Below are 10932 nucleotides of genomic sequence, written 5' to 3'. Positions count from 1 at the left end.
TAAGTGTAACACATTCACACCCATACCACCTAAGGGGGAGGAAAAAGGAAGAATATTTGAAACTTGTGTCTTACAAATGTTTAGTCACATTTTTTATTGATGCATTCTAGGATATAGTTGGTTGTGTTGTCCATCCTCTTAAGTATTATAAATTGAAATTTAGAGCACTTATCAATATGATCTCAAGGTTGTCTTTAATTGTTTCTACAAGACCTACTAACTTAAAAACTGGTAAAGTGTGTATACACATTTGTTTGATTAGTTAGCTACTTTCAAGTTGGAGAATTATTAGAAAGTCCAATTTGCTTAAGTTTCACTTATCATTGTGATCACAAGGTTGTCTTTAATGGTTTCTACAAGACATACTAACTTAATAATGGGTAAATGTATATACACATTTCTTTGATTAGTACTTTACTCTTAGGTAGGATAATAATAAAAAAATATATAATCTACTTAAGTTTCTTATAATGTATCTGTTGGCATCATGATGCATTTTGTATGACCGGTGAAATGGTTGTCATTGTTGGCAACACCATCCTCTAAGTCTCCACAATCCATCGGTAAAGGAGTAAAGCGTAACCGGTGAAGAACAAGAGTCCTTATTCCTATCGACAGTGAGTACACCAGTTTACAAGGGTTAACCAGCTAAGTAGTGAATAGATCGGTATATAAGGGTTAACCGGCCAAGCAGTGAGTAGACTGGTATACAGGAGGTAACCGGCTAAGCAGTGAGTAGACTAGTATACAGGAGGTAACCAGCTAAGCAGTAAGTAGACCGGTATACAGGAGGTAACCGGTTAGGCAGAATTGGATTGATATATAGGCGACAACCAACAATACAGGATTCTCAACCGACAGACTTAGAAATATCCAGATAACATCCAATTAAACTAGCAGTCTTCCCTTTTCAACCAGTGAGCTTATCGACATGAACGACTGTCTTGACCGATATTTATGGAATGATTTTTGGAGAGTAATTTGAGGCACGATAAAAGATTTTTAAATCTGATTTTTTGAGGGAAAGTTGGCACCAGAATTAAAGGTTAATATATACACATCATTCATTTTGATTGAGTTGTTGTCAATGTGAAAAAGATTTGTGTGAATGTAAACAGGGGGAGCATAATAGAGTGCAGCAAATAGAGGTATGAATCGGTGAAGCCGACACCGATCAGAAGAACAAAGCATGCAAAGTGGATCTATGAGACAGAGGTAGTGTCATTGAACAGATCATTCATCTTTGTTGCCTTCTAACAATTGCAGCATTGTAAATCCCTTAACAAGGTGGACCTTAACCTGTTTTTTATGTAAAATCTCTTAACTGAGTCACTTCAGATATGGAGTTGTGAAATCCTCTAGAAAAGTGAACTTTAACAGGTTCTAAGGTATTCTTAACCAGATACCAGTCACTTCTAACAGGGTGATGTTCTCAGAAAGAACTGGTTGTAAGCTCTTAACAGGGCACTCTTTTTTACTGCAGTAAAAGAGATTGTAGGTTATCCCCACTGTGGTTTTCTCCCTCTAACTAAGGGTTTCTATGTATAATTGCTAGTGTTATGTGATGCTTATTTGTGCATGCAAATCTCTTTTCTTTGGTGTTCTCTACTTTCATGATTTATGCATTGTTTAAGTAAATTTGGAAGGATAGTTGCAGACCGGTCAATTTGAATGTTTGAATTGAGTATAAACTATTTTGATTGATTCACCCCCCCCCCCCCCCCCTCTCAGTTACTGGTTAATACCAACAGTATCGTCTAAGTAGCAAAGACAAATGATGTTAATAGGATCGACTTATGACTTCTCTAATGTTTTTAAGAAGCCAAAAGAATGTCCTCCTTTGTGGTGCACTATGCATTTTGTTGAGCTTAGTGTTGTATATTGTTATGAATTGTTTCTGCTAGGATATGTTGTTGTCATTGATGTCAACATATTCCTATGAATTGCTCTGGTAATTGCAAATTGGAAAGATCTTATGATCCGATTTTGCAATTTTGTTTTGCAGTTTTGGTGTTTTGCAGAGTTCAATATTTCCTCTGGTATATTTCGGTGTGATCCATATTTGTGCTGAGATTTTGGGATATTGTTTGGGATGGTCTTGTGTATCTTCACTTCAGATGGTTTATGATTTGGTGCTCCACAAGTTATCTTTATTCATGACAGTTGATGTTGTTTGAGTGTTCTTAAGTTTCAGACGTTGACAGATGAAGATTTGATAAGTGGTGTTGGTGCGGTTGTTACTGATGATTCTAACGTGCTTGTTGGTGTTTCTTGATCGTGTCCTATTTTTTTTGTCGATCTGCATTAATCGTTGTGCAATTTTTTGGTGATTTTGATGAACCAATGGTGATTTTTCGTGTTGTGTGGTATTCTTGGTGGTGTAGCGTGTTGTGATTGATCTTGGCGTGATTTTCGGTGGTGTTGACTGTTTGGGAATTTGAATTAGGTCCATGTTATGTCATGTAAATTATTATATTGGTCTGGTGGTCGATCTTTGTATCATGTGATGTAATTTTGTAATAATGGGTTGAGGGTTTAGCCGACCTTGTTGTCAAGGTTGATGATTTGTATAAATAGGTGATGTTGTCATGAAATTTGGATATCAAGGTTAAGTTTGCATTATCAGAGAGTGGTGTATGTGCGAGCGAGTGATTTATCCTTTGGTGTTGTGATTGAGGAGAGATTGGTGTTGTAGGGCAGACAATTGTGCTTAACCGGAACTGTCATCAGGCATTTGTAGATGTTATCCTTGCAGTTCATTTCTTCTGGATTGTAGTTTGAATCTTGTTGTAAGTTAGTGAGACTTCCCTGAGGGTTGTAGCCTTCTGGGCCATTATCTTTTGAGAAGTGAGCTCTAGGTAGTGTTCCTGAATGCCTGTGCATTCCCCATTGTAATATTTTCACATACTACTGCAGAGTATCATCTCACTGTGGGTAGGTTCCCACTGTGGTTTTTCCCTTAACCAAGTTTTCCATGTCAAAATATTGGTGTTGTGTGGTGTGTTTTTAATTTGCTTATCTTTATTATTGTTGCAGTTTATCGGGTCTATTTTGTAGTTAAGTTTGTAGATTCGGTGAAAACTGATTCACCCGCCACCCCCCCCCCCCTCAGTTTTCCTTCCTTGTTGCTGCTAACAATTGGTATCAGAGCTAGATCCTCCAGAAGAAGCTTAACCACTTGATGACATTCAGGATGGTAGCTGCAAGTGTTTTTTTTAATAAGGACAGTTTGAGATTTGATGGAAGTAATTATGTTATATGGAAGAACCGAATGGAAGTGCACTTAAAATGTCTTGGAGAAGATTACTGGAAGATTACAACGAATGTCTATATTGTTCCTCTGAATGGACCAGTTACTGTTGATGAGATCAACGAAGTTGAACATAATATTAGAGCGAAGGAAGCATTGCTTCGTGCCCTAACTGATTCAGAGATGACAAATGTAATGGGACTTCAGACCGCACATGAGATCTGGGAGAAGCTTGAAACCCTGTATGAAGGAGACAAACAAGTGAAAGTTGTTAAGTTGTAGAGTTTGAAAGGAAAATATGAGACAATGAACATGGGAGAAGATGAGAATATATACTATTTCATGGCTAAGGTGAATGACCTTGTCCTAGGTATCAGATGTGTCGGCGGAGCCATTGAGGAAGATGAAATTGTTTCTAAGGTGTTGAGATCTGTTCCTCCTACTTACAAACATAAGGTTGCTACTATTGATGAGATCCGGAGTGTAACTATAGTGACAAGAGATATGTTGGTTGGAAAGATTGTTGCATTTGAGCTGAGCGAATTCGAAGAATCACATGGAAAGTCTGAGACAGCATTTAGAGCATCAACATCTGTATCTAGTAAGCAGAAGTATGATCCTGATGAGTGCATAATATCTAGATATGAAAGAGAGAGAAGAGAGATGGAAGAGCAAGAAAGAGAGTTGGATGAGCTTGAAGCATTGATTGCCCGAAGATTGCCTAAAGGATCTAGTAAGTATGATGAAAAATTGCCTTTGAAATGTCTCTTGTAATAAGATAGGACATTTTGCTTCTAGATGCCCGGAGAGAATGGCTAAGTATGACAGGCGTGATGAGTTTGATAAGCATGATAGGAATGATAGATATGAGAAACGTGAGAAGTATGATAAGCCTTACAAGTCTAACTGGAAGTATAGGAATCAAAAAAACTATTATTATGATGTTGATGAAGGTGTTACAAATGAAGAATCAGAAGGAGATGAAGTTGTGTTTATTGCCATTAAAGAAGATAGACCGATGCTTGTTGATTCCACTAGTTGTTTTGTTGAGGAGAAAGATTTAGCTGCTAAAGTTGAAGAAAAAGATGAATGGGTAATTGACAGCGGTTGTTCACATCATATGACAGGTGATAAAAGAAAATTTGTAAGCATGGAAAGGTATGACGGTGGAATAGTGAGGTTTGGAGATGACAAAGCCTCTGTGATCCATGGTAGAGGTTCTATTTCTTTTAATGGTAAGCATAACACTAATGATGTCTTGTAAGTTGAAGGTTTGAAGCATAATCTTTTAAGTGTTGGATAGATGGTTGATAAAGGTTATGATCTACAATTCAAGGATGGAAAATGCAAGATCCTAAATGCCTCCAATATAGAGATTGCATCTAGAACTAAGACAGAAGGTAACATTTTTCACTTGAATGCTGGTGATAAAAGTTGTTCGATTGCACAGATTGATGAGAATTGGGTGTGGCATAGGAGGATGTATCATCTAAATTTTGATTCAATGATTAAGATCAATTCTACTCAATTTGTTAGAGATCTACCTAAGATTGTTAAGCCTGCTAATCCGGTATGTAAGGAATGTCAATTGGGTAAGCAAACAAGAATTTCTTTCAAGAGAAAACAGTATACATCTGATGGATTGCTAGATCTTGTGCATACTGACCTATGTGGACCTACAAATGTTAAAAGTGTGCAGGGTGATAGATATTTTATGTTGCTAATTGATGATTATTCCAGGATGATGTTGGTTGTCTTTTTTAAGGAGAAATCAGAAGCATTGGAAAAATTCAAGATATCCAAAGCAAAGGTGGAGATTGAGTCTGGATTGAAGGTAAAATGTCTAAGATTTGACAGAGGTGGAGAATTATGTTTCAATGAGTTCAATTAATTATGTGAGAAGCATGGAATTAGAAGACAATTATCTTCTCCTAGAACCCCTCAACATAATGGAGTTGTTGAAAGGAAGAACAAAATTGTCTTGGATGTTGCAAGGACTATGTTGATTGAAGGGAATGTTCTGAAGATCTACTCGAGAGAAGCTATTAGCACTATTGTTTACACATTCAATAAATTTCACATCAAAAGTGATACCAATAAGACCCCTTATGAGCTATGGTTTGGTCATATTCCTACTATGAGATACTTCAGAATATTTGGTAGCAAATGTTACATCAAGAGAGATGAGGATATAGGAAAGTTTGATGCTAGAAGTGATGAAGGAATTTTCTTGGGATATTCAACAAAGAGCAAATCCTACCGGTACTACAATAAGAGATTGAGAAAGCTAGTGGAAAGTGCAAATGTGAAGGTGGATGAGAACCTTGGAAAAGGGATCAGAGCATGCGGATATGATGATGGTCAGCATATTGTTCTAGCCCCTATTCAGTCTGAAGAGCCAAAGAAGAATGATTCGATAGAGACAATTAATCCAAATGTTGTTGTTGTCGTTAAAGAAGTGCAGGAACCTGACAATCAGAAGACTCTGAGGTATGTAAGACTGGATCATTCTAAAAATCAGATTTTTGGTGATAAAAATAAAGGTGTGATGACTAGAAGAAGGTTAGTTGTTGAAGAAGTGTGTTTTATTTCCAAAGTTGAACCTAAAGATGTTGTTGAAGCTTGTAAAGATGAAAATTGGATGAGAGCTATGGAAGAAGAATTAAATTAGATTGAAAAGAATAACACTTCGGAGCTTGTGCCTAGACCTAAGAATAAGAATGTTATTGGTACTAAGTGGGTATTCAGGAATAAATTAAATGTAGCTGATGAAGTTGTCAGAAATAAAGCTAGACTGGTTTGCAAAGGATATTCACAGCAAGAAGGAATTGATTATGAGGAGACTTTTCCTCCGGTTTCCAAACTTGAAGATGTTAGACTGTTGCTAGCTTATGCTACTTCTAAAGATTTCAAGGTATATTAGATGGATGTTAAATCTGCCTTTTTGAATGGTGATCTTGAGAAAGAAGTCTACATTGAGCAACCTGATGGATTTTCATTATCAGATGATGGGGACATGGTATGTAAACTAAAGAAAGCTCTTTATGGATTGAAGCAAGCCCTTAGAGCATGGTATGCTAGGATAAATATTTGTTGAAATTGGGATTTACTAAAGGTGTTGTTGATAGTAATCTGTATTTTAAGATTGAGAATGATAACATCTTCATTGTTGAAGTCTTTGTTGATGATATTATCTTTGGTGGAGATGATGACTTGAGCATGAAGTTTGCCTGTGATATGCAGAAAGAATTTGAGATGTTTATGATTGGTGAGATAAAAAAAAATTATTAGGTATGCAGATTTCACAGACTAGAAAAGGTATCTTTATATCATAAACTAAATATGTGAAAGAATTGTTGAAGAATTTTGGATTGAATGAATCCAAACCAGTTGGGACTCCTATGGTGACTGGCTGCAAATTATCTAAAAATGATGAATCTCAAAGAGCTAATCAAAGCTTGTACAGATATATGGTTGGTGGACTGCTATATCTTACTCAGACTAGGTCAGACATTATGCATGTTGTCTGTATGGTTGCTAGATATCATGTTAATCCAAAACAGAGTCATGTCACTGTTGTTAAGAGGATATTCAGATACTTGAAAAGAATTATGGACTATGGTATGTGGTATCCGAGGAATGATGATTCATGTTATGTGGCTACACTGATGCAGATTGGGCTGGTGATGTAGATGACCGAAAGAACACTATCGATGGAGCATTTTTTTTGGTTAAGAAATTAGTTTAATGGGCTAGTAAGAAACAAGATTCAGTGTCCTTATCTATTGTTGAAGTTGATACATTGTTGTTGCTAGTAATTGCAATCAAGTAGTTTGGATGAAGCAAATATTGAAGGATATCAGAGTTATCTATGATGAGCCTATTATCATATACTCTGATAATTCAAGTGTTATTAACATGTCAAAGGATCTAGTTCATCATTCAAATACTAAGCATGTGTCAATCAAATATCATTACTTGAGAGAGCAAGTCAGTGAAAAAAAAGTGAAACTGGAGTATGTATCTACAAAGGAATAAATTGTTGATATTTTCACTAAGCCTTTGCATGCAGATACATTTGTCTATCTGAGAGAAAAGTTACGGGTATCCACCCCTCCTGATGAGAACTATATGCATTGAATTGCATCAATCTGATGGACTTCAGATCCTTATCTTTCTATCTGGATTAATGATATGTGTTGCTCCTCTGGTGGAGTAGTATGTGTTTTAGGGGGAGAGACTATTTAGATTCATGTTTCTGTTTTGGGGAGAGAGAATCATGGTTTGATTATCTGTTTTAAGATCTTTGGCATTTATTTCAAAGGGGGAGAGAGATTATGTGAAAAATTGCTTTATCTGTCTTGATCTTAGGGGGAGCTTGTTGGAGATATCTTCTTTCTTTGCATTGATTGTTTTTCACATTCATATGTTGTCATCAATGCCAAAGGGGGAGATTGCTGGATATTGTTATGCATTTTTGCTGCTAGGATATGTTGTTTTCATTGATGTCAACATATTCCTGTGAATTGCTTCGGTGATTGCAGATTGGAAAGATCCTATGATCCGGTTTTGATGCTTTGTAGGGTTCAGTATTTCCTCCGGTATATTTCGGTGTGATCAGTTTTTGTGTTGAGATTTTGGGATATTTTTTGGGATGGTCTTGTGTATCTTCATTTGGTTCGTGATTTGGTGCTCCGCAAGTTATCTTTCTTCATGACAGTTGCTGATGTTTGAGTGTTCTTGGGTTTCAGACGTTGACAAATGAAGATTCGATAAGTGGTGTTGGTGCAGCTATTACTGATGATTATAACGTGCTTGTTGGTATTTATTGATTGTGTCCTATTTGTTTTGTCAATCCGCATTGATCGTTGTGCGATTTTTTGGCGATTTTGTTGAACCAATGATATTTTTGTGTTATGTGATATTCTTGGTGGTGTAGGGTGGTGCGGTTGATCTTGGCATGATTTCTGGTGGTGTTGCGTGTTTGGGAATTTGAATTAGGTCCATGTTATGTCATGTAAATCATTATATTGGTCCAGTGGTTGATCTTTGTATCATGTAATATAATTTTGTAATTGTGGGTTGAGGGTTTAGTCGACCTTGTGGTCAAGGTTGATGAATTATATAAATAGGTGATCTTGTCATGAAATTTGGATATCGAGGTTATGTCTACATTATCAGAGAGTGGTGTATGTGTGAGCAAGTGATTTATCCTTCGATGTTGTGATTGAGGAGAGATTGGTGTTGCAAGGTAGACAATTGTGCTTAACCGGAACTGTCATCGGGCATTTGTAGATGCTATCATTGCAGTTCATGTCTTCCGGATTGTAGTCCAAATCTTGTTGTAAGTTAGTGAGACCTCCCTGAGGGTTGTAGCCTTCCAAGCCATTATCTTTTGAGTAGTGAGCTTTAGGCAATGTGCCTGAATGCCTGTGCATTCCCCATTGTAATATTTTCACATACTACTATGAAGTATCATCTAACTGTGGATAGGTTCCCACTATGGTTTTTCCCTTCACCGGGTTTTCCACATCAAAATCTTGGTGTTGTGTGTTGTGTCATTAATTTTCTTATCTTTATTATTGTTGCAGTTTATCAGATCTATTTTGTAGTTAAGTTTGTAGATCCGGTGAAAATTTATTCACCTCCCCCCCCCCCCTCTCAGTTTTCCTTCCTTGTTGCCGCTAACACTTACTCACTTACATAATCAATCATCTTACACCATACACTTTTAGAGACTATTGAGATGGAACACTCAATCATGAAGAGTTGCTCAAATCAAGTTGTCTTTTATAGTATTAGCCAATTATAATTCTCAATGAAGATTATGTTATCTTTGACATACAATAAATTTTTCATTATAAGAGATATCTTTCTTAAATTTAATCATTGCCCCTTCATCGAAGCTCAAAATCAACATTGTCAGCATTGAGACTAATCATATTATCAAGAAAGTTGAATGTGGGTTCTATCCATAATTTCTACAAGACCTACTAACTTAATAATGGGTAAATGTATATACACATTTATTTGATTAGTACTTTACTCTTAGGTAGGAGAATAATAAAAAAAATCTAATCTACTTAAGTTTCTTATAATTTATCATCTAAGTAGCAAAGACAAATGATGTTAATAGGATCGACTTATGACTTCTCCAATGTTTTTAAGAAGCCCAAAGAATGTCCTCCTTTGTGGTGAACTATGCATTTGTTGAGCTTACTCACTTACATAATCAATCATCTTACACCATACACTTATTGAGACTATTAAGATGGAACGATCAATCATGAAGAGTTGTTCAAATCAAGTTGTCTTTTATAGTATTAGCCAATTATAATTCTCAATGAAGATTATGTTATCTTTGACATAAAATAAAATTTTCATTATAAGGGATATCTTTCTTAAATTTGATCATGGCCCCTTCATTGAAGTTGAAAATCAACATTGTCAATATTGAGACTAATGATAATATCAAGAAATTTGAATGTGGGTTCTATCCATAAATGTACACTTGCTTCGCAATTTTTGTATTTTAATATGTTGTGAAGTTCAAAGAGGAAGTTAAACACTTTACTAGTTAAAATTAAAAATTTATTCTAAGCCTTGTCATTGCTTTGCTTGAGTCGTTGATATTTGAACAAAAATCTCCTCACTTCAATGATAAATAATTGCTTTGGTTCTAGACAAAAAATCTATAAAACAAGACCTGGAGAATTGTGAAACAACAATGATAGCAAGATTTGACAAAAAAATTGATAGTAGAAAATCAATTTTATTACAAAATTATATAGACACTAAATAATACGCTTCCTTAACATGTTAAGTTACATATTCTTTTCTATCGACGTAACCAAAACACCCCTTCTCATACTAGTTAATAACGTTTTTATTGTTTATTAGTTAATAGGCTCTAATTAAGAGTTCTGACACCAGCAGTTTGTCGGGACATTTCCCGACCCATGAAAACATCATCCCTCACGCCGGAATGTTTACTGCTACTTTTCATTTTGTCTTCGAGTCGCCGGAATTGGGAAAAGAAAATGAATGAAAAATGGATAAAGCTACCACTTGGGTCGAAACTATTAACAGGGTATTAACAGAGCAAAATTGAGACATAAATAGGGTTTCAAGTCCTCAGCTTGGCCCTTGATTTCTTCTCACTTGACAGAGAAATGGAGTCGCTGGTATCCAATGTCGACTGGTTCTCACCACTTTTTGGGGGCTTGGAAGAAATAGAGTCCTTCCGGAGGTTGAGTAATTTTCTTACTCGGGAAGCCAGAGCAGAATTAGTTTTAGGAAAATTGGCGAGAAAACTGGTCCTGATGGTTCTGATCTTGTGGGTCGTGTCTTTGATGTCAGCTTTGTCATTAGTTTTGCTCCTGCAATCCCAAATACCCACCATGGTTGTAGTGTTGAAAATGCTCAGAGCACCACAATTCCTCTGAACCAGCAACCACCTAGACCAATGCTATAGCCATTTCCTCTATAATTCTACTTCAGATAACCACAATGTAGCTGAGAAACTTCTGACTTTTCCCACTTAAATACTTTTCCTGAATATAAAATCAACTTGAAAGTCTCTAAAGCTTTTTCAGCGAATCCATTATGTGCATATCCTACAATTGTTGAGTCCATGAGAACATATCTCTTTGAGGCATCGTGTCAAACACCTCGCCTATGCT

This window comes from Cryptomeria japonica, chromosome 2 (assembly GCF_030272615.1).
Source record: "Cryptomeria japonica chromosome 2, Sugi_1.0, whole genome shotgun sequence".
In the NCBI taxonomy this organism is placed as follows: Eukaryota; Viridiplantae; Streptophyta; class Pinopsida; order Cupressales; family Cupressaceae; genus Cryptomeria; species Cryptomeria japonica.
This window is presented reverse-complemented; position numbering follows the sequence as displayed.